Source organism: Lissotriton helveticus, chromosome 12 (genome assembly GCF_964261635.1).
Source record: "Lissotriton helveticus chromosome 12, aLisHel1.1, whole genome shotgun sequence".
Classification (NCBI taxonomy): Eukaryota; Metazoa; Chordata; class Amphibia; order Caudata; family Salamandridae; genus Lissotriton; species Lissotriton helveticus.
The window spans coordinates 151,799,694-151,824,486 of NC_136073.1; the positions used below are offsets into that span (position 1 = coordinate 151,799,694).

Genomic DNA, 24,793 nt, shown 5'->3' on the forward strand with positions numbered 1-24,793 from the left:
AGTCTTATGTCCTGGGTGGAGGAAAATAACATATTATCTCAGTTTTAGGCCAGGTTCAGCTGCAAAATGAGCACAATAGATAAAGTCTTCAGATTCCAAATATTAAGATCAAAAATGGTGGACATAAAGAAGAGCAGCCTATATGTATCTCTCCTGGATCTAAAAGCTGCATTTGATATGGTCCATATAGCCAGGCTCTGGAGTATCTTCAAGAATGCTGCGCTACCACCACCTTTGCTGGACCTTATAGTGTGCCTCCATAGAGACAACTATGCAAAAATCAGATGGGGTGTTATTGGGGAAACAACCGACAACCTAACAGTTAACAAAGGGGTTTAGCAGGGCTGTGTCCTCGCCCCCACTTTATTATTATTATTCATCAATGGCGGTGTAGATTTTCCCCTTGATTGTGAAACTGATTCCCCTGTTTTTGGTGGTTTTAAAACCACAGCATTATTGCTTGCTGACGACACTCTATTGGTATGGAAACTCCAATGGGGGGAGAATAGAGACACATCTTGCTAGACTAAATCTTTTTTGCTCTGCACATGGCCTAGTCTTGCAAACAAATAAAACAAAATGTATGACAACATATCCCCACAGACATTTTAGATGGCCCCTGACACTGGAAGAAGGAAAATTGGAGAGGGTCTCAGATGTTGATTACTTGGGTGTTCGCCCTTCAAGCAGCAACACTTGGGCCAACCAAAAAACAAAGAGCATGTTTTTGCTTACCCATAGGGTGTCAGCCACACTAAGCCTTGCACAAAATACTTCTTTTCACACAATAACTTCTCTTATGTAAATCTGGAGAACTCAAGCTGTGGCTGCTGCCATATACGGCACTGAACTCTGGGGTTATAGTAATGTGGAGCCATTTGGGGTTGCTGAGAATATATTCTTGAGTGATGCACTATAACTTCCGTTGAACACACCACTAGTTTTCTTTCAAATGGACTTGACCATGCAAACAGTAGCTGCTAAAATCCGGCTCAATCAATCTTGTATTGGTTGCAGTTATGGTCAAATGACGAGCTAGTACCCTATAGGTCAGGGTATAAAGATATTCTGGGAAACCAATGTTCAATGACACTCCCCTGGCTGAAATACATTAAATAGACTTTATTTAACATGGATTTGCCTGCCTATGAAGATACCTTACATCTATTACCAATTCCTCTCCCAAACTATTGAAGCTGCGATTTTGGGAAAGTGAAAGGGGGAAATCTCTCAATCAATGCATCATTTTAGACTATCTGATCTATTATCAGAAATAGAGTCTACTTAGATGTTTGAGATGTTTCTTTACAAAATTGACCCCCATAAAATTGACCCCTCATCGGGTGAAATTGGTACAGAAAACAAGGCCAAGTGTGAGTAAAAGCCTTCTTTATTGGGACAGGTATGCAGTTCTGAAACTCATTAACATTTTACCGTGCTTATATTCCCCTGTGTTCCCTCTGCCAAATCCTACTCTGCAATGCACCCAACCCTTCCGGCCTGTTGTGAGTTTGTCTATTTCTGCCACCAGGAAAAGACCCTGTTAAGTCATTTTTCCTGCCTCCTCTTCCAAATTGCTTACACAGAAGGAGAAAAACTATTCATCGCTTGAAAAACTGTCACTACAACTGCTAGCACAATAACGATTCTGAGCTATAAAACTGTGGCTGTCGCCAAAACAACTTTTAAGGGCTATTGTCAAGGCAACTTTTCCCCTGATTTCAAGTATATACAGTCCATTGCCCACACACGAGAGGTGAACTCTATCCTGCCTAAAGTGTTCTCTAACAAACCTATACCCGTACTCTGACAGAACAGCTGCATTTCCTGGTTAACATCACCTCACTCTTTCAACTGCTGTGAATTTGACTGCAGCATGCCAAACTCTTTAAGCACCAAAGCTGTCAATTAATTTTTTTGCAACTGACCAAGACTTCTCTATCAGATCATTCTTCATTTGTTTTATCAAGCCCAAACCTTACAGTTGTACAAGATAATTTTCACCCATATGTAAGAGTAAAATGCCAGGGCACGATCTTACAGACACCAGATTAGACGCGTAAGACCCAATTTAATGCCCCACCAATCAATCCTGATTTAATCTCTGCAGAAACCCAGATTCTTACCAAAAGGACAATTTCAGCCTGTTTCACAGCTCACATAATGAAAGAGTATCTGACGATCCAAATGGAAAAGAAAGACACCACCGGACTTGCCACACAACCTGAAATGAGAACGAGTTAACAGCGACTTAAAAGCTAAGCATCTTCCATCTCCCTGATGTACCGAATACAACAAACAGAAGACTGATGTCTAAATCATTTAACTTCATTCATAGAAAAACCCAACCTGGACGCTTCCAAGACAACGCCGATTCTAAAGGAAGGAGTGCCCAAACTGAAAGGATCTTTTTCAATTTGACATAAAACCACCCTCATAACCCCAGAACCTGTGATGCTAACACCTTAGATCCATGTTGATGAGCAAAAAACAAATCTGATAAAGCCCCCGCCTCTGGTTTAAAAACCTGCCATGAGACCACTGGTCATACTGACTGACCCACCAAGTTTGTTTAAAAAAAGCTTTGCCCCTTTTCCTTTTTGTTCAGTTTTATAGGGTTCTAGAAACATTTGAATTGTTTTACCTGACAAAGTTACACTGTCAATTCTTAAACCACCTCACTTGCCTCTCCCCAAGTGTTTGGATATCCTACATGCACCAAAAATAGCCAAGACATGCATTACCTACATAACAATTCCTCGATTAAGGAAAAACATATGGAAGAAATGCATTTAACCATGCACAACAACTCCATGAAAATAGGATCCCTGACAAAACGGCCTCTCTTATTTTCCCTAGCCCAGCCTTGAAACATTCTCCTACCCATCACCCCGGCTGAAGGCTCATAGCCCTGGAAAGATTTTCCAGAAAAACTCAAACCAGCTAATTTACCAGCGATGGTAGTAGCTGAACCTTTCTTATCTATGTTACTCATAATAAGAATTGGAATATCATCTCTACACAGCAGGAGGCCTTGATCGTGTTGATTTCTATGAGTCACCCAATATTAAACAATTATTCCCATGCTCTCCAATAACAGGCTTTTGTGTTTACTGCCAGAGATTTTGCAAAACGTTCTAGCATTCTCAATACTCTAGCTGCCACACCTGCTGCTCCAAGCGTCAAACCCCGGAAGTTCTGACACTGTGAATGAAACAATGCATCTGCAATATTATTGTTCACGCCTGGCACATGCTTGGCTCTAAAAACAATGTTGATCATCAAACAACCTAGCTAAAATCTTTGCAGCAACCTCAAAATAAGTTTATATTTTACCTTATGCCAATTGACTAAGCCAACTACGGTTTGTTATCCATATTAAAGGAGACAGTTCTGTACCCCTGGTTCTTTACAAGAACTGCCAGGGCACTCAACAAAGGGAAGAATAAAAAAAGGGATGCTCCTACTTTCTTCCACACATTTCTCTGGCCACTTCTCAGCACACCACCTGCATTCCCAGAACAAACCAAAACCACTGGCACCAGCTGCATCTGAAAATATTTGAACCATCCAACAGAAATCCAAATCCACGGCACACAAAGGAAATGGCATTGAAACCTTTAAAAAACATTACCCAATCAAAATCTGCGTGAATCCCTGATAAAATGCTGATGTTGTGGTGTGGTAGCTTCTTCCCTGACATTGCAAAACCAAGCCAGCATCAAAAAAGTCCTGCCAGCTCTGACCACTCTACAACATTGAGGTGGTCCAAAAGATGTTGCATTTGTTTCAGCTGTAATTTATCTGCTGCTGTTGCTTCTTCAAGAAGAGCAACCATCTCCTTAATCTTCTGCTCAGATAACCTAGCTTCCAAATTCAATACCAAGAAAAACTAAACATGTATTAGTGCCCTCAGTTTTGTCATGAGCAAGAGGTGCACCCAACTCCAAATCCACATCCTGTTACTGTCTTAAAGCCTCATCACAATTTTGTGTGCTGCCTGCACCTACAAACAGGTAATCATCTAGATAATGCATAACTGATTCAAAACCTGTTCTGAAAGTAAATCACCACTGCAAAACAGTACTAAGGGCCAGATGTAGGTAAATTTTATTTTACCACCTCTTAAATACCGCATCATACCGACTCGGTATTTAAGAAGTGGTAAAATAAAAGTACCGAGATGTCGGTAAATGCAGATGTGCATTTACCGATTCGGAAACAATCGGTATTTACCGATGCGGTAAATACCGACCGGTAAATGCCCATGCATTCCTATGGGCTTTGAAGCCCATAGGAATGATTGGGCATTTACCGGTCGGTATTTACCGCATCGGTAAATACCGATTTACACAAGGGTGCAGGGGGTGTCACTTTGACACCCTCTAGCACCCCCAAAACGGGTTTGGGTGCCATGTGGCAGGCATACCTGCCCTAAGGGCAGGTCTGCCTGTCATATGGCACAGGTGTGCATGCACACATGTGCATGCACACCAGAATCGGTATTTTACCATCAAATAGTATTTGATGGTAAAATACCGATTTTTTAATGCTTGTGGGACTCAGAAGAGTCCCACCTACATATCAATTGTCCCTATTCCTTAAAAATACCGACTCGGTATTTTACATAATCGGTAAATTTACCTATCGGTAAATTTACCGAGTCTGTAAAATACAGGGCCCTACATCTCAAATTGCATTTACCGGTCGGTAACGGCCGAATTCGGCCGTTACCGACCGGTAAATGCCTACCTACATCTGGCCCTAAATGACTTAAATAACTTACAAGAAAACGCACAGCCCATGTACAACTAATTTTCAAACTGAATAACTAACAGAGAAAGTCCACCGGATGAAGTGGGAGTAGGCGGAAAGCTGTATTATTAGCACATTTTGATAATTCCACTCCTGGGCCCACTGCTCTTACAAGTCCTATGGCTACATCCACTGATGCAAACTGCACTGCAGCATCCTCCCTTGCTATGTAGTCATATACTGAGAAACCTTGTGGCCATGAAAAATGGTGAATCATGCAGCCTTCTTAGGAAGCACCCCCTGAGGCAAAGGCCAAGATGTAAAGGGCAGAAAAACAATGTTCCTTAGGCAAATTATTTAAAAGGGCACACAACTTAAGAGACCACTTAGTTGAAGCCTACAAAGAACCGACTGTTAATACCATCCAAAACATCTGGGGTTTGCCTCCCATAGTGGGACACTATCCCTGTGGTTCATGTGCTGCATGCCAAACTACAACAATAACTAAAACCTGTTGTATAAATGGAAAAAATTGGATTTTGAGAAATTACACTAAATGTTTAACAAAAAATGTTATATACTGCATCAAATGTCCTTGCTCCCTATACTATATAGGAAAAACCACGCAAGAGGTAAGGAAAAGAATCACACAACATCAATCAAGAATCAGATGTAAAGTAGAAACAGCACCATTAGTTGAACATTATCTACATAAACAACATTCGCCATGTGACATGCAATGGTGGGTTCTAGAAAATGTTAAACAGTCAAAACGGAGATGTGACATTGACCGCCTGCTCACACAAAAAGAAAACAGGTGGATTTGGTCAGCTAATACTGTGTTCAAGGGACTAAATTCTTTTGTCGAATGGCAAGTCTTGGCAACTTTACGCTGAAATTCTACATGCCAGCATTAGCTTTTACAGCTATATAGTGGTTGTTTTACATTTCTGCATCTTCTAATGGATGGTTGGTTTGAATGATCCCTTTTTATTTACCATTAATTTGACAGCGATTTGATTTGTCTCTTTAGCAATCATTTATACAGTACAGTTTGCTTGACTTGTAGTACTTTCTCTATTTTTCTCAACTTAGTCGTCGTATCGTCATAAGTCATTTCTTGACTTGGAGACGTCCAGCCTGACTCCTAACACTATCTTAATGGAGGGTCCGGCATCTTCTGTTATCCTAATATGGCTGCCATGACGCGGCACGTTTTGTCACGTGATCGCGGGTCTCAGCTAGGTATTCTGGGAAAACGCTAGAATCTGTTCGCGTTTTTACCAACAACTGATGAAATTAGTGTGCTGTTTCACTCGCGCTTTGGTAAGTCGTACCCCGGTTCTTTCAAGTCATTTTAACCATGCCACTCTGATTATTTGTGCCTTACTATCCTTCGTGATTCTGTCTTGGTACAGATACGACGGAGCAAATTTAAGTGCCCTTTGAATTGAATGTTCTACTCACCACTTCTAAAGGTATGGCTTTTCCCTCTGTTATCAGCGAAAAAGTTGATGTTGGCCATTGCTTTGTATACTATTTTCAGACAATTTGTATATCTTGGTATTTGTTATATTCCCTATAGGATAAGAGTCTTTCCCATTGGTTCTCAGCGAGTATTGATTTGGTTGCACATTTCTTTTCACGGTGATATTATGGTGTGGGTGCATGTTGTTTTGGGACATGGCCACTTTGTAAATAATTTTTGTAAATAGGACATTTTAGTCCCTGGACACATCTGTTGGCACTTTTTATTTATCAATGAGTTCACCATTCGGTTTGGTGTGGGCAGACAGTCTAGACTTTGTTTTCAAGAGTTTGTACAGACATAGTTGTGATTCTATGTATATTATTTCACTATAGGTCCATGGTGCAACCTATGTCCTGATGATGGTCTCGCTATATTATACTGTATGAGACCGAAACGTCGACGCAACGACACTTCTTTGTAAATAGTATCAACATTGATTGAATAGGAATTTTGTATATAGTTTGTGCAAAATTACTGTACATATGGAAGATATGTAAATACTGTCCATATCCATTACAAAAGTGTCTTTTGGTACTGTATATAATTTGAAAAACTGAGGAAACAGTATACCATTTTGTTGCCGAAAGTGGATTGTATTATATTGTATATACATATTCTTACGATTTAAGACGAAGATGACTGAATAAAAACAAATGATTTACTATTTGTATTTTCTCTTGAAAAATTGAGATTTATGTTCACTATAGTGACAATCCTTCAACTGTGAAGTTAAGTTTAAATAATTTGCCTAAGGAACATTGTTTTTCTGTTATTGAACATACCCAGTTCCTTGGGAATATTGGGTCGCCCTATTGAATTTTTGACAAGATGTAAAGGGACCACCATTCTTTCCTCTTCAACTTCTTTTTTCAGCTTTTGTCTAGCTACATAGGGGTGCTCTTTAGCTGACTTCAAATTCTCTGCAATCCTGTGTGTCCTAGGGCCCTGAGAACCAAGCCTGAAACCTTCTATGAAACCCCCTTCCAATCTTGTTACCTCAACTCGGTTAGGTTAAAATTTTAACCAAGAACTCAAAACATTCACCTTAACTTAACTGGTGTAAACGTCTTTGTAACCAGACTGAAAAGTACCCTGCTGCCCCTGACATGTCCACTGCCCCTGAAATTTGCTTGTTCCCCGAGACACTGGAGGACTGCATACTTTATCCTGCAATTGTAAAACTCTTGTTTATACTTACAAGGGTTTATCAGGCAATAACCCATGTTGAAGCTCCAGCAAGCACCTTCATTGGGACTTTGACCTCTACTCCAAGGTCCCACCCCTCCGAGGTGGTTTTCCCAAGAAAGTGCCTATGTTTTAATGTCAAGCCACTTGCAGTGTGCATTGTTAAGTGAGGCCACTGAGGGTCCATTTAACTGGGATAAGGACCATTCTGGACCTGAACTTCTCATCATAGTGCAACCATCCAAAACCCCAAATTCAAGCTGAGCCTTATGAATGATATCTATATACTTAAATATGGCCACTGACCTCTCAGAGAATTTTTCATAGTAGACACTGGCAAATATTAAAAATAACGATGTCCATGTGTCAATTGTTGCGTGTACTTTTGGTCTCTTTGCTAATTCCCAGGCCTCTTCACTGGAACCCTACTTGGGTTAAATCCCATTATGTAATAATTTGTACACATCTACAAACTCACCCCTCCAAATCTTCTCTTTTGTCACATTATTCAAATGCACCCCCAGAGGCATAGATAGACCCATATAACGTGGCCTTTTTAAACCCTCCATTTTAATTTTTGCACACCCTCCGTTGATTTGTCATCTTTGCCCACTACCTTTTTAAGCATGATATCAGCATTTCTACTTACCTTGTTAGAATCAACTTTACTTCAGCATCACCTTTACTAGTCTCTGTGTCTTTCTTATCTGCTTTTTCAAAGTTCTCTTTTTGATTAATCCTTCCCACCTGCTCCACCATTGTGTCTTACCCGTTCTTAGCCTGCTTGCTGAGTCCAGGGATGTACGCCTGTGCTCATATTTCTCTTGCGTTATCCTACCACCCCTTCTTTTATCCAATGTCACCTTTTGTGATCCCACAGCCTGAAATGGATGACTTTTGACAGAAAATTGATGCACCCCTGAATTTCCCCCACCTGCTGTACTGACCGGTTACATCCTTGCCAACTAGGTATTTCCCCTTCTTCAAGTTCTTCTTCATCACCCTCATAGTCCAATTCACAGTCAATGTTGCCAAATGGATGAAAAGCACCTGCCTACAACTCAACATTAACAAAACAGAAGAACTCATCTTGGGCCCAAACCGCGACGCCTTGAACGACACCTGGTGGCCCCGGCCCTCGGAAGCCCACCTACCCCCACGGACCACACACGCAACCTTGGTATCATCCTGGACTCCAAGCTCAAAATGGAACGCAAGATCAACTCTGTTGCATCCTCATGCTTCCACACCCTCCGCCACCTACGTAAGACCTCCAAATGGATCCCCCTTGAGCACAGAAAGACCATCACTCACACCCTCATCACCAGCAGACTAGACTACAGCAACAGACTCTACGCCGGAATAAACAAAAACCTCACCGCAAGCTACAAAATATCTAAACGCCTCCGCAAGACTAGTCCTCAACCTGCCAAGGTATTGCCACATCTCCCAGCACCTGCGTACACTCTACTGGCTCCCCACTGAGGCCAGAATAACCTTCAAGAGTCTCACCCACGCACACAAGACACTCCACGACACCGGACCAGCAAACCTGAACAGCCAACTCAAATTCCACGCACCCCAAAGGACCCTACGATCAGCCCAGCTTTGCTATCCCGTGGTCCCCTGCACCAGAAAGACCAGATCGGGAGGCCGCTTCTTCTCCTTCATCGTGGCCAGAGCCTGGAACACCCTTTTGCTCCACCTCAGACAGACAACATCTCTCCCCATCTTCGTGAGAAACGTCAAAACCTGGCTCTTTGACAGACCCTCCTCCTTGATGGACTGGAGCCTGCAACCCCTCCCCCCGCCCCAGCACCTTGGGACCCTCATAGGTGAGTAGTCGCGCTTAACAAACACCTGATAAAACAGTCTCTACAATGATACTAGAGCTGATTTTCACCTCTATTTCTACTGGAGTAGTCCCCTCCCCATGGAAAAATGCCATGGTGAAGGCGTTGCTAAAAAAGCTGAGTCTCAATCCTATCTCCTGGGAAATTATTGCCACATTTTGCTTCTTCCAGGGATCAGTAAGATTGTGGAAAAATGTGTTAACTCTGTCCTCTCCACATTTCTGGAGTTCCACAATCTTCTCCTCCCCTCACAGACTGGCTTTCGACCCCAACAGGGTACAGAAACGGCCCTCTTCGCAGTAGCCGAAGAGTCGAAGAAGATCTTGGACTCTGGAGGTTCCACAGCTGTCATCCTTTTGGACCTTAGTGCAGCATTCAACACTGTTAACCATCAAATCTTGATCCAAAGACTTAGACATTTGGCGGTGATGGGGGGCATACTGTGGCTTAAATCATTTTTGAAAGACAAGTCATTTCAGGTTTCCAAGGCGATGCTGCATCTAAACTTATGTCCCACCCTGTTTAATTTGTACATGAGCCCGCTAGCGGAGATAGTGCTTCCTTTTGGAATCCAGATTGTCACTTACACTGACGATAGACAACTTGTTGTGTCCCTAAACTACCGTTATAACTCTTCTTTTGGCTTACGTCCTTGCCTGAAGAAGGTAGCCTACTAAATGGATCACTCATACTTGAAACTAAATGGAGATAAGACAGAGCTGATGCTCCTAGGGAACTCCTCTACTTTTGATGAAGGAGTGCTGTTGCCAGCTTGTCTTGGCCCCGCTCCTGCTTCGAAGAACCAGAACAAGAGTTTGCGAATCTGGCTCGATCATGATTTGAACTTTAAGTATCAGGCCCGTAAATATGCGGCTACTTGCTATGGTATCCTCAGGATGCTCCGGAAAGTGCTTCCGCTGCTACCCTTCCTTGCAAGCAGGCTCATGGTCCAGGCTTTAATTCTTTCCCACCTGGTCTATGGGAACGTCCTGTATTTAGGATCTCCCAGTGCCACCATCTTGAAGCTACAGACTGTGCAAACCTGTGCAGCACGTATGCTTCTTCAGATACCAAACCGCCAATCTGCAAAACCAGCTCTGGGTTCCCTTCATTGGCTTTCTATACTGGATAGAATTAAATTTAAGGCACTCTGTATTGTTCATAAGACACTAGTAGGGAAGGGACCGCCCACTAACCGATCCATTATTTTCCCCTATTGAATGAACAAGATGCCTGCGCTTGGTCGACCTCCGCCTTGCCTTAGTTCCCAGAATAAAAAGGGCAAGAAGTGGTAGCCATATGTTTTCATATAATGCTGCTTGGATATGGAACTCCCTTCCCCTCTACTTGCGCAGTGAACCTAATCATATGGCCTTCCGCAAAACTCTTAAAACTTGTCTTTTTCCTTAATTTGGTTTCTACCACTATCAGCACTGAGATGCCCTCCGGTAGCTATGCGCTTAATAAATGTTTTTTTGTTCATTCATGATGAAAATGGGGCTGAAGTCATGCAATGAACACTGCCTGAAAGCTGCTGAAGGTGATGTGGCTAATATGTTCCTGAGATCCAGCTTAACTCTTAAGTGTGCACTATTAAGGGAAAGTTCTTTGGGAGCCTCACATTTTCGAGGCCATTATCAAGTGACCTTCTAAACACTGTCAGTGTTATACTGCATCTATAGGTCACACACAGCCAAAAAGACTGTGGTCTGTGACACCAAGAGTCTGTGAGTTGGATCTTAAAAGGTGACATTTTCAGCTGCTTCACAGGTGTGAATGGGATTTGCAGTTTATTATTGCTTACGTCATACTAGTAACACTGATAACTCATTGGCCAGGTAGGTAGCTTGTGCGAACTCGACGTCAAGAGGGGCAACGAAGGCTGAATGCATGGTGTGACAAGGACAGAAGATGCTTCACCAAAGCCATCTTAGTCCTGCTGCTTACCGAGGGCCTAGTAATGTTGTTGTTGGTTGTTTCCGAATGCCTCTGCACATCTTCCTCAGTTAACAGGTTGCAGGGCTGTGAGTCCCCCCATATGGACAGCATTTGCTTTCTGCGGAGCTCTTCTTGCATCATCCTTGAAAGCATTTGGGTCAGCCTCAAACAGCACATCTGAAAAAGTTCCTCAATTCCCAATACTTGCCCTGGCTTGGTAAATGAAGGTGGAGGTCAGCAGACCTCAGCTCTGAAGTTAAAAACCTCTAGACAAATGGTTCGATCAAAGTCTAAGGGGCCATAAACAGCATTTCTACAGTTTTATGGCACACATACTGCACACTGCCATCTACCCCTGCTCAAGCTGCTAAAGTAGGGGGCTCAAGAAGCTACTGTTGATGGGGGTCCACAAAGACCAGGACAGCAATCGCATTTTACCAGGATTCTAGCAAGAAGAGGGTGTGGAGTTGGGTGTTCTTTGGCTGCTGATGAAAACAGAGCACAGAAGTGGGAGAGGTGAGCTCAGCCAGACTCTACATAATTCTATCTGCAGTGCCCTGTCTGAGTAAGTGGAAGCAGGAAGATACCATTTACACTTGAAAGGACAGCCACTCCATCCTGCAGCTACAGGGGTGTGGAAAAATCCAGAAGTCAGCTATGCAATTACCAGGCCTGCACCCAACAAAGAATCTGAGCAGGCTCACAACTATTCTCCATTTTGTGAGTTATCTACATACATGCATTCAAAACAAAAATGAACTTCAGTCGCTCCGCCACACAGACCCCTGTGTGCCTGTGCCTGCTGTTGCAGCCGCTCATGATTGGTTTGTGCCCGCTTCCACTGCCCAGAATTCTGTTCCATTGCTCGTTCCATTGCTCACTGTGATGCTTTTTTCTCTGCTGCCTTGCCCCTTTTTTCCTTTGTGTCTCCCTGTGCCCCGTCTTTGCCTGTATCCCCTTTGCTTTTGTGACCCCCTCCAGCTCCCCCCTTTGTGGTTTCACGCCGTTGCGTCCCCTGCGGCCCCGCCCTCCTGCATTCCCATTTGCCACCCTGCTCCCGCCTCCCAGCTGCTCCTCCCTCCCACTTCCCCTCTTATGGAGGCCGCTCACAGCGGGCGCGCCAAAGGCGTGCCTAAGGCAAGCCCATCTGCACCCGTCCGCCCCTGGACTGCACCCAGCGCCAGGTTCCCTGGCCCCTCCGAACACCACGATGCCCGCCTCTGCTACGACTACAGCACCCTCCACGCAATCAACGCTGGACGATCACGCACCTGCTGCCTGGCCGCCCCGAAGCATACCAAAGGATCCAGCATCCGGCCCGTCAACCCGACCAACAATGAACCCAACTTCCTCAGATGCATCCTGCTCAACACCCGCTCCGCCCACAAACACGCCGTCGAACTCTGGGACCTACACGACACCAACGCCCCAGACGTCACCTTCCTGACAGAGACCTGACTGACCCCATCCTCTGCACCTGACATCGCCATAGCCATCCTGGAAGGCTACAAGATCACCCGCAAGGACCACCCCAACAGAATAGGAGGAGGAATTGCCATTGTCCACAGAAACACTCTCAAAATCTCAACACACGCCGACGACACCCTCAGCACCGCTGAACACCTGCACTTCCAGATCCACACTGACCCCAACACCACCCTCAGAGGCACCCTCTTCTACAGACCCCCCAGACCCCGAACGCAGTTCAGCGACTCCATCACCGACTTCATAAGCACACACGCCCTCGCATCTATGGACTACATCCTCCTCGGGGACCTGAACTTACACCTCGAGAACATCAACGACGCCCTGATCGACAACCTCGGCAACCTCGGACTCAGACAACTCGTCACAACACCCACTCACTCCGCCGGCCACACGCTTGATCCCATCTTCTCAGCAAGCACCCACGTCTTCTTTGACCGCACCACCGAACTCCACTGGACCGACCACCGCTGCATCCACCTCACCTTCCAGAAACACACCACCGCATCCAGCAGATGCCGCGCTGCAGCTGGGGCAAGATCACCGAGGACCAGCTAACCGCCGCCCTCACCCAGAGCCCACCTGCGGACCCGACCAATCCAGATGCCGCAGCCCGCAGCCTCAGACAATGGATCAAAGACTGCGCCAACACCCTCGCCCCGCTCAAGAAGCCCCCCATCACCCACACCAGCAAGAGAGCCAGCCGGTTCACCGAAGACCTCCAGGCCTCCAAACAAACCTGGCAAAAAACTAGAAAAAAACTGGACTCGCAAGAGAACACTGGAAAGCTACACAGCCCACAGGAACGCCACCGGCCGATACCACAAACTCATCAGATCCACCAAAAGGACTGCCTTCAAAGACCACATAGACAACAACGCACACAACAGCAAAAAACTCTCCAACCCCAGCTCCAACACCAACAACATCCCAGCGTCACAAGACCTGTGCGACTCACTGCCCACCTTCTTCCATCGCAAGATAGCAGACATCCACAACAACTTCGATGCCACCACCACCCTGGCAACCGGCGACTCCACCGCTCCCACGACCACTGCCCGCACCAACCGCCTGCTCGTCTGGACCAACATCAATGACGACGACACCATCAAGATCATGAACACCGTCCACTCCGGATCCCCGGAAGACCCCTGCCCACACCACATCTTTAACAAAGCCAGCAGCACCATCGCACCCCATCTCCGTAAAACTATCAACATCTCCTTTGAGACAGCAACCTTACCGGAGAGCTGCAAGCATGCAGAGATCAACGCCCTACTAAAGAAACCCATGGTGGACCCCAAGGACCTCAAGAACTTCCGACCCATCTCCCTGCTCCCGTTCCCGGGGAAGGTCATCGAAAAGGTGGCTAACAAACAACTGACCTGCTTCCTCAAAGAGAACAACATCCTGGACCCGTCCCAGTCCAGGTTTCTCAGCAACCAGAGCACCGAAACTGCCCTCATCGCCGCCACCGATGACATCAGGATAGTGCTCGGTAATGGAGAAACCGCGGCCCTCATCCTCCTGGACCAGTAAGCCACTTTCGACACAGTCTGCCACCGCACACTAAGAGCACGCCTCTACGATGCCGAAATCTAAGAGAAGGCCCTGGACTGGACCACCTCCTTCCTCACCGGAATATCCCAGAGCGTCTGCCTCCCTTTTCCGCTCCAAAGCCACCGAGATCTTCTGTGGCGTACCCCAAGGCTCATCCATAAGCCCAACTAAGGCACCGCTCGCCCACATTGCCTGACAGCACAACCTAAACATCATCTCCTACGCCAACGACACCCAACTGATCCTTTCGCTCACCAAAGACCCCCACACTGCCAAAATCAACCTCCACGAAGGACTGAAGGCTGTCGCCGACTGGATGAGGAACAGCCGACTGAAGTTGAACTCGGACAAGACAGAGGTCCTCTTCCTCAGTTCCTCCCCCTCGGCCTGGGACGACTCCTGGTGGCCGACGGCACTAGGAGCACCCACCAACCACGCACAAAACCTAGGGGTCATCCTCGACTCCACACTCTCCATGACAAAGCAGGTCAACGCCATCTCCTCCTCCAGCTTTAACACCCTTTGCATGCTTCGCAGGATCTTCAAGTGGATCCCCACCAAAACTAGAAGGACGGTCACCCAGGCCCTCATCAGCAGTAAACTGGACTACGGCAATGCACTCTACGTAGGAGTCCCGGCCAAACTCCTTAAACGACTCAAACGCATCCAGAACGCCTCCGCACGCCTGATCCTCGACATCCCCCGCCACAGCCATGCACACAAGGCACGCTATGACACCAGACCAGCGTACCTCAACAGCTGACTCAGCCGCTACACCCCCGCCCTCCAGATCTGCTCCGCAGACCGCGCTCTCGCCACCGTCCCCCGCATCCGAAGAGATAATTCTCCTACCTCACCGCCAAGACCTGGAACACCCTCCCCATCCACCCACGGCAGACCTTCAGGAGACTCCTCAAGACCTGGCTCTTCGAACAGTAGCAGCGCTCTCCCCCGCCCTAGCGCCTTGAGACCCTCACGGGTAGGTAGTGTGCTTAACAAATGCTATGATTGATTGATTGATTGATCGCTCCAGCGCATAACGTGCCATTCATCCAGAGCAAACATGTATTTACCATCCATATCTTACGTGGAAGCAGTGTTGTGGGAGTCTTGGCAGATCTTTTACTAGGATTGATTAGTGAACATCTTTACCAGCAAACGACAAAAGGGCTTGTGCAGCCATTATATCAGAAGAGAACAGTAAGCATTCACCTGTCCCATTCATACTGTCAGTGCTTGGCTGGTGAGTTACACTCGTCAACACCCACAAAGTATCTGTGAAGTGGAAAGTACAGTAAAAAAAAAATAGAAAATATGTTATTAGAAAGAAAGTCAGTGCCTTGTATAACTAATTGAATGGAACAGAAAGTAATGTTTTATTCTACATTCCAGATCTAAACATAGTCCCTCATGCATCACTTTTAGACCTGTCAATCTTAGTGTGGTCTTCCCCCAGGTGGTAGGACAAAAATATGAGTAATAAAATGTGATGCACAAAAATAATTTTTCAAAAATATTATTTGTTTAGAAAAGCAATATCGTGTACGTATCAATTTTATTATAATTTTCAAGAATGTAGTTGTAAAAAAGATTTTACTTCGATGTGTTTTAGTTCATATATTAAATTTCTGTGTTACTATTATTTGTATAATTTTAATAACTTTTGAATTATATTTAGCAATTTTAAATGATTTAGAATTTATTTATTTGTTAATAGTAACTTATAGTGTTGTAGCTGGTTTTTTGGTTTGTAGGGGGTTCGGGTGGGAAGTTAATTAAGTAATGGTTAAATATTAATCAATTAATAATTTTTATAAATGTCATGATTAATAATAATGATGTAAATTATGTAATACTGATTTATGCTATACTTATTTATTTTAGTTTTGTTTGAGGTGTGGGCTGCTAGGTTTGTAAGTGTACAAGGAGGGAAGTTGCTTTTCAGGATCAACTCCTCTGATGTGTTTTGTGAATGCCCTTCTATCTTAGTGAGTCATTGTTTCTATTGTGTTTCTGATGGAAGTGTCTAGCCACTGGATGGTTGGAATTGCTATTTTGATTGCCCGTAAGTGCTCCAAACACATTTATGAAAACCGGATGGGGATCTACCCAGGTGCATGTCTTGTTCTTTGTATTCCAGTGGCTATGCACTACCATGTCCCTGATAGATCTGGGTTGTCTGTAGGTATTAGCGGGGAAATCATGGTTACAATACAAATGTTCCTTTGCCGATGTCTCTGCAAATATGTGTGCAGTTGTGCAATGAGTTTATTATTTCTTGAGGAACAACACTTATATCACAACAACAAGTTTGGGGCATTTGCCTTCAATAGTTTTAACATATGGGCTGTCGTATGATGCATTTTTGCCTCATTGTGGAATATTGAACAAGTTGACTATGTGGTCTAATCCACAATAGAGATATTGAATTATTAAGTAATTGAACGATTTTATGTATGTTGATTTTCCATTTGCAGTCAACATTTGGGCGTTTTTATTGTTTGGTAAGATGCACCAATCAAGAGTGAAGTGCCACTTGATACATTACATGATGTTTAATGAAGTCGCCATTATTTTATAGTTGCTTTGGTAATTTTTCTACATTTTATTTGCATACTATAGTGCCTACATAAGATACATGTCAACTATTGTGATGTAAACTGTGAATAGCTTGCCATTTAAATCTACTACCCACCGCTCTGTATTGATTTGGGTACGGAGTATCTCTTCAATGTCAATGCTTTACCCAGTATTTTGAAAAATACCTTTATTGGCTAATCTTGCATGGCACATTCTAGTATTTTACAGGCAAATTATGATCATCACACAATATTGATTTATTGTTGAAATGTACTGTTATGTCGTCTATGAACCAAAGCATGTATTTTCTTATCTGTGGGGCACGTAACTTGACCTTGATGAAGGCTATAGAAGGACATACACTCTCTCTTGTGTCCTTCTATGGTCCTACACTGGGATCACTTGTAATTGTACCACATAGAACAGAACCCAGGTCCCAGTGACTTTGTTTGGGTATACCCCCCTATCTATACCACAGAAGGCTATTGGCTAGCAGAATCACGTTGTGTGTTTTTTGCACGAATAAACGGCGTGCAGAAACCTCTATTCTATTTCTCCTTTCCATAAGGAAATTGTGAATTGTGTGTGGATTATTGATGGGGCTCAAGCCATCACTGGCACCAACATCGTAAGGTAGGGAGTGGCTGGCTTGAGCAGCCATGAATATAAATATTAATATTTTTGGCGTTTGGCTGAGATCTCTGAGGATATATATATATATATATATTTAATTTTTTTCAAAACAAAGACCACCGTTTTGAAGAAGCACTCCACAGCAGTATATTTGCGGCACCAGGCATTTTCTTTATTCGTTCATTAATTGCGCCTTACGCGTTTCGGAGCACTTCCGCTCCTTGGTCACAGGTAGTTCGACATGAAATGAAAATAACATCACAGGATGCGCCTCCTAGCACATCTTTATCATGCCTTCCATTAAGCGGCAGGTGTTTCAGTTCGTATAGCATTCTGGTATACGTAGTCATAGAGCTTTGTTTTATAGTAGATTGTGTGCCCTCTATATATTTTCAATAACTTAGTAGGCTTCTCAGTTCATGTAAGTATCGATCTTGTACCTGGCCCTCCAGTGGGCTTTCGTTTAAAGAAAACGCCATCATTTGTGGTATAATCCATTCACCGCTGTCGCCAGTTGGAGACTACGCTCAGTTCTAGGTCTCCATGGCCCCCTTTGCTTTCAAATAGGGCGGTGCAGTATCCGCGGCTCGGTCTGCCGCACATAACTTTTCAAAACAAAGACCACCGTTTTGAAGAAGCACTCCACAGCAGTATATTTGCGGCACCAGGCATTTTCTTTATTCGTTCATTATGCTATACGAGTCTGAGCAGAGCAGGTAGCTCCTGTGCAATATTTGGATGTTTCTCTGTGAAACAACTGATGAGTCTGGGCAATTTGTTGATTTGCTGGGCAATATTGGGGGTACTCTCAGTAAGCAGTGGCAGAGTGTGGGCAAATCTTGCATTAAAATGTGTTTCTTTAAACTATTGGTGTGTCTGGGCATATCATGCATCCCATGTGCATTAATGGATTGTTTTCTTTTGTACAGCAACTGGTTCGCAAGTAAGGGGCTCTGAGTCTGGCGATCAAGTTAGCAATAGGTTTACCGGTTAATGCTGGTTAGGGGCTGTTTTCATGCATTTATTCTCTCTTCCAGAAAAGCACGGTTTCGTTTGGTAATGGTCAAACCACGCCTAGCAGACCTGCCTGCAGGTCTTGGAGCAGGGACAGGGAAATAACACACTGGGGCCAGTGTGTGGGGTTCTGGGTCAGCACGTCCAGGATTGGAGTGTAACCTTTTCCTTAATTTCAGGACAATCGGATTAAAGTACACAGGCACCACTCTGAGAAGGACAGGCGGGAATGGAAGCAGGAATTGCCAGGGCATGCTCCGGGCCAGGAGCCTGAATGCTGTTCCTGGAAGTGCTCTCGGGGGGCAAGGTGGCAACTCGGTTCAGACTTCTTGTAGGGAAGAAGTAGCCTGAGCACGCTGGGTAGCCCTGTTGATTAGTTGGGCCTGCACAAGCCACACGTATACCTCCAATATATTTGGCCCACGCTGAGACTGTCTCTTAAGTTGCATCACATAATCACCAGTTTCTTATACGCAGGCACTTTGGCACTACGGTGATGCGTGAGCAATCTGCACTGAATTGGGGCCTGCTTTAGCCGCACATCCTCCTACAGCCTGACCCCACTAAGACCATTCAAGTCTGGCTCTGCATCGGGTTTGACAACAATGCAACAATGCCGCTATCTGGCTCCATCTCACTGGGCACGGGTTGGTGCGTTTACGGCCAGGTAGGCGTATGGTTTGGCTGATTTTCTTGAAGGGTCCGAAGGTTGGGAGGCAAATCTTTAACAGTCAAAATTCAACAACTAGGGTTGACACGCAGTGGACGGCCCTTGGCTATGTCCACTGGTAAGCTTTTACCTAGACAGTATTTTATTTGGTGGTTATTCAGGGTAAAGTAGGTTTTCCGGTTGCAGTGTTCTCATGCCGGGAAGTAGAGTGAGGAAGTAATAGTTCCCCTAGTTGCACAACATGTATATGCAGTTGTTTAGGCTGCTTGTTAAAAGCTTCATAGAGTCCAACGAAGACCAGGCAAAGTGGGACGACTTGTACAAGTGACAAACATGAGGAGATTCTCTACACAGTGTTAAAAGGGAGGTTGCCTATATCAAAACTAAAACTGGCCTTATACGCAAGATGGGGAAGCTTGCGGCCAGGCAGTGGGCTGTCCAACCACTGTGATATGTTATGGGGCAAGCATGCACTAAGAGATGAATCTTCGAGATCATCCAAGACAGTCTAAAAGACCCGATGGCGTTACCACTGCTTATCAAGGGGCAAGTATTCGTTCTTGTAGTTCCCCCTCTTACACGGCAGGTACACTGGGACACACGTGCATATGTGACACATCCCGTGGCAAGATAGTCACCAATAGGTGGGAACGGCCATTGACATGCCTTGACAGGACAGGGGTAGCCACTCACAAACAACTGGTATCTCTAAGGAAAATATATGTTACAAACACTGACTGGGCGTGCTGGGCCCAATGCCATTCACCAAAGCTGCGAGGGGGCATCAGGCTGTCAGATGTCTTGGAGGGACGGGTAAGGGCATTAAAGCACTTTTCACTTTATTTGCAATGAACCATCGTGGTGTCAATTGCTCAATACATTCACTTCATAGGAAAACGAAAATCTGATGGATGGTGATATCAGAGCAAAAATGTTGATTTTTATATGGTTTCTTAATTTTTTTATCAGATTTAATTAATAATATGCCAAACTCTTTGTGTTAAAGTAAATTGTAAAATAGAAGCTTTAGAGGTCACAGTTCTTTTCTTGTTTATAAAAAGAATGAATTTGATTGAATTGTATTCTTTTAAATACATTGTAATGTGTATATTTCTATAAAATATAACTCCTGGAAATAAATATATATTAACTGTTTGATGCTAAATTAGCCTGTGCTTAACCCTCAGGTAGGATGCTCAAATGCACTCAGCATAACTTAGAGGTAATGTGTACAGTAAGGCACTAAAGCAGAGAGATCACTGAGAAGACCGCTTTCATTTGTGGTTGACTAGATGAACACTTGCTGTATATTTCTCTTGCCATGTACTGTGGAAGAAGTCGACTCTCTGCTAGAAGAGGGCACAAGCAGCTCATGAGCTGGCACTGCACATATGTCTTCTGCCAACTCCCTGGACAATATCACCAGCTTGCCACAAACCCACAAGCAGCTCATAAGCTGGTGCTCCATTCTGCATTGTATGTGATCTACCAAGTTCTCTTGAAGATATTGCACTACTGCTAGAAACCATAGTCCCAGCTCAGAAGCTGGCACTGCATGCTCCTCTGCACCTTCCTCAACGATCTGTTTGAGGCGCCTTAATCTGACCTGTCTACAAGAAGACGGTCAGTGTTTGGGTCCACCTACACCTCAACACCAAGATGATCATGGGAAGACTAGAGACCACAGCATCAATAAAGACAGCCCATATGCTAATTGCCCCATGCCTAAAGTCTCAGTGGACACATCTTATCACTGTCTGTACCCATCCTACAGCATTAGTGCACCACGGTCCCTTGAACCTCCATGCCCTGCTAATTCATGCCTACCATGGCTCCTCACAGTGCAGACTCTCAAGGTTCCACTGGAGAATGTTGCAGACTGGTCCCCCCATGTATCTGGAGATTCAGAGAGCCTCATGGTGTCCTTGGAGGAGAAGTACCCACCTATAGTGGGGCAGGGTGTTACATTAGGACTAACCTGAGCCCAACACACCTGACTAGAGGCATTTTCCTACCCGCCTAGAAAGTTCTTGTGGCAGTATTGTTGAGGGGAGTATGATGACCCATTTTTACTGGAGAAACCCTGCTGATTTGACATCTCTGCTGATCATCACTGGTGTCTCAAATAGTTGAAATAAACCTATCAGTGCCATCTACACATTCACAAACCACCAAATACATTTCAGACTTACATTCCACACATGCATCCAACCACTGATTCCATGTGTTGCCTATCATCCGACATTCCATGCCAGACACTCACAACACCTTACTCAGATTCCAGCTGCATGCCACACTCACCATGTTCTCACATTGAGTTGTAGTGCCAGCTTCCTCCTCCTTCCAACGATCTGCTATCTGCTCTCCATTGTCTACTTTTCCCCCGACTCACTATGGTCTCTGATCCCTATTGGCAAAGCTAATAATTTTTCTTATAACTCAAAATGCAAGCTTATTAGCTTTGTCAATGCTTGATTTTTTCATTCTCACTGGTACCTAGAGGAGATGAAAGAAGACTGCTCTTACTGACGGAATGATTATACATCATACATACTTTCTTTAAGCCTACATTATAAATAAAGCTTGGCTCAATTAAATGTGACTGTTAATGCACTCCTAAATCAGTACAAAGGTGTGGGGTCTAGAGCCACATTTGCCATGGATTAAATGCTCTTTGCTTTTATATAGTGCTATTCATGAAGAGATGTGGTTTTAAAATATATGATGACATTCTGATGGTTCTGTAATATGGTTAAACTTTTGTATATAATTACCAAGAATTCAATGAGCTTAATCAAATGAATTAAAGTTGTTTTCCCACAAGCCTCTACTCCTTTGAGAAAAGAACCAAGTGGGGGTTTCTAGCCTGAAGAGCCAGACCCATAGCTTTGGCCTGAACAGAATCTGACAGACCTGTTGAAAAACTCAAGCAGGCGCTAAATGAGGAGTTGTATCCCTACTTAATTTCTTATTCCTACTACCCCTTCTGGGGTATAGGCCATCAACCAGGACTCTCCAGCCACCTCTGTCCTGGGCTTTTCTTTCAGTTTGACTCCAGGTGTAACCCATCTCCTTCCAGTCAGCCTCAAGGACTCAGTGCCAAGTGTTTCTTGGCCTTCTTCCTTTTCATTTCCCTTGACGGTTCCAGGTCAGGGTTTGCCTGGTGATTTGGGCTTGCAGAGGGTGTGGCCTATTGTCTTTTCACGATTTCTTCACGAGCAGGGAGTTAGAAAGTGCTGCCATGGGTCATTGTTGCTAATAGTGAGTGGGCTGCAGGTTTGGAGGATTGTCCTCATGCAGGTTTTGATGAAGATCTGAACTTTGTAGGTGGTGGTCATTGTTCAATCAATCAATTAATAGGTCTCCAGAGGGGACTGAAGGCTCTAGAGCCTTCCAGGATGTTATAGTGGTAATTGATGAAAATGAAGAAACATGATTGAATACTGGAAATAGTTCTTCAGGCAATATCAGTGAGAGGCTTGGTTTTTGTGTCCAGTTGGCAGTTGTGTGCTCATACCATCTCTATGGAAGGGGTTCTAACCCAAGGACGGTCATGTTAGAAAGATACCGGAAGCACCAGAGCCTATGACCAGCGTGCAAGTGATTTCTATTTCTGGCAGAGCTTTACGCTAAATTTTGAAAGGACTCCTCTGCAAAGATTGAACCATAGATCATAGCTGACAAAAAATGTAAGGATGTTATAGAGAGCAGATCAGAGAAAGGTGTTCAACATACTCAGAATAAACATTTGTCATACTACTTAAACGGTACAAGGTGAAGTGGAGGTCATTGAGTTGCTGATTGGAGCACTGAGAGTGACAGGGCATCCATCTGGAGTTGGAGTAGAGTGCTACTGTGCAATAATCATCAAGAGAACACAATTGCTTCATCTTGTGGGGAGAGAGATGTGCTGTGAGCTGTGTTCCTTGGCTTGGGAACTTCTTCCACAGAAGGGAATGAGGATAAAGTGAACATTAGAATGAAAGATCTTGTGGTGGATTGACAACTCATGGGACAGTATTTGATCAAAATGAGGGGTAGAGAAGAAGCACACGATAGAGGACGATGCCCTTGAACTATGGCTTGGACACACTGTTGTAAGTCTAAGATAATTTGTATCTTTGGCCTGTGTTTTATGCCTTCATTTTGTTGTTAGCTTTTCTCCATGTTTTAAAAACGGGGAAGGTGTGTGGCACCTGGGACTGTGCATTGTTTTATAGATATGGATGAAATCTCAATAGGGGATACTGATCTACATGGTTGACAGAATGTTGGAAGTGGAATGGAATGCTATGTAAGGGAAAGTGAAGTTTGGGCTTTGAACTGGGAAGCAGTAATGTGTTGGTGGTTAAGGGTGTAGCACTTTATCTATCCTGTGGTGTGCCTGTTCTGCCTTATGCTGCGAAAATCAATTTACAGAACAAGTGTATGTAGATTGACCTTTGATCTTTCATGTCTACAGATTTCCTCGCAATCACAATACCAGTAGGTCCCTGTATCAAGTGTGAATATGAGAGAAACATGGAGGCTGCAGTGAGGCAAAAAATTGTACTGCATTAACTGTGTAGGAAAAATGAAAAGACAAGAATGCTTATGAGCAACTTCACCTAATCTATCTTTCAAAGCTAAGCCGAAGATATAGTGCCTGCTCTTGGTGAAGTATGCTTGTGGAGTATTGCTATGTATGGAGTGGAGGAGTGATCAGTGTGTGATCTATTTACAGCCCCCCAACACTTCAAATGTGACTTTATGTTAAGGCAATCACAGACATGGTAGTCTGCTGACCCTAGTAGACCACCATTCCTGTGATGACCACAAATCAGAATGAGTCACAATTTGCAACCTACAATCTTTTTTATTTATGAGGTATTAATCAGAATATTATTAACTTACATTAAAACACATGTCAGGTCATTATAATGGTTGCAAAAGTCTGGTTGTAAATTGGAACCACTTTTTTTTCCAATAAATATTTTGTATATTGGGCTGTTGGTGTGCAGCCATATGGCTATGGACAGATAGTGAGTGGTCATTGCGCTGGAGCACATAATAAGTAGGTGTTTCCATGCTGGCTGCTTAAACAGAAGGTTCCAGCAGGCACTTCAAAAAATAAAAGCCTTTCTTCCAAGATAAGGGTGCTAGTGGGATTTGTCGATGCAATGTAGCACTGGTTGAATTAGCTTTATGTGGAGAACACTACAGGGCATAAAGCATGTGAGTCAAGATTGAGACAACGAGTTTCAATCATGTTGCCTAAAACGTGGAAACAAGTGGAAGTGAGCATTAACTTTCATGATGAAATGGTGGATTTCTTGACAGGATCTTGTTCCGCTGAAGGCATTGGGAGCTTTAGGAGAGCAGCAGGTTGTGTGGAGCAGTGTGACTTATCTCAGAGGTAAATGAGATATATTAACCAGTAAAGAGCTGAGGCATTACCTGTCCCTTTCAAGTGAGGATGAGGTTTTCTTCCCATCCTGAGGTTTAATTCAGCAGCATTGGTTCTAGAGTAAATACAGGAGTTATAAGCACACTGGCTCCCTAAACCTGAGAGCCAGGTCATATTATGAAATATAAGGGACCCCCTTTGAA

General features: G+C 44.3%; 1 protein-coding gene across 2 annotated transcripts in view; it reads left to right on the forward strand.

Moving 5' to 3' along the window:
• LOC144797739 (hydroperoxide isomerase ALOXE3-like) overlaps positions 1–24,793 on the forward strand; it is a 408,992-nt gene that overhangs the window by 326,795 nt on the left and 57,404 nt on the right. The window lies entirely within an intron of this gene.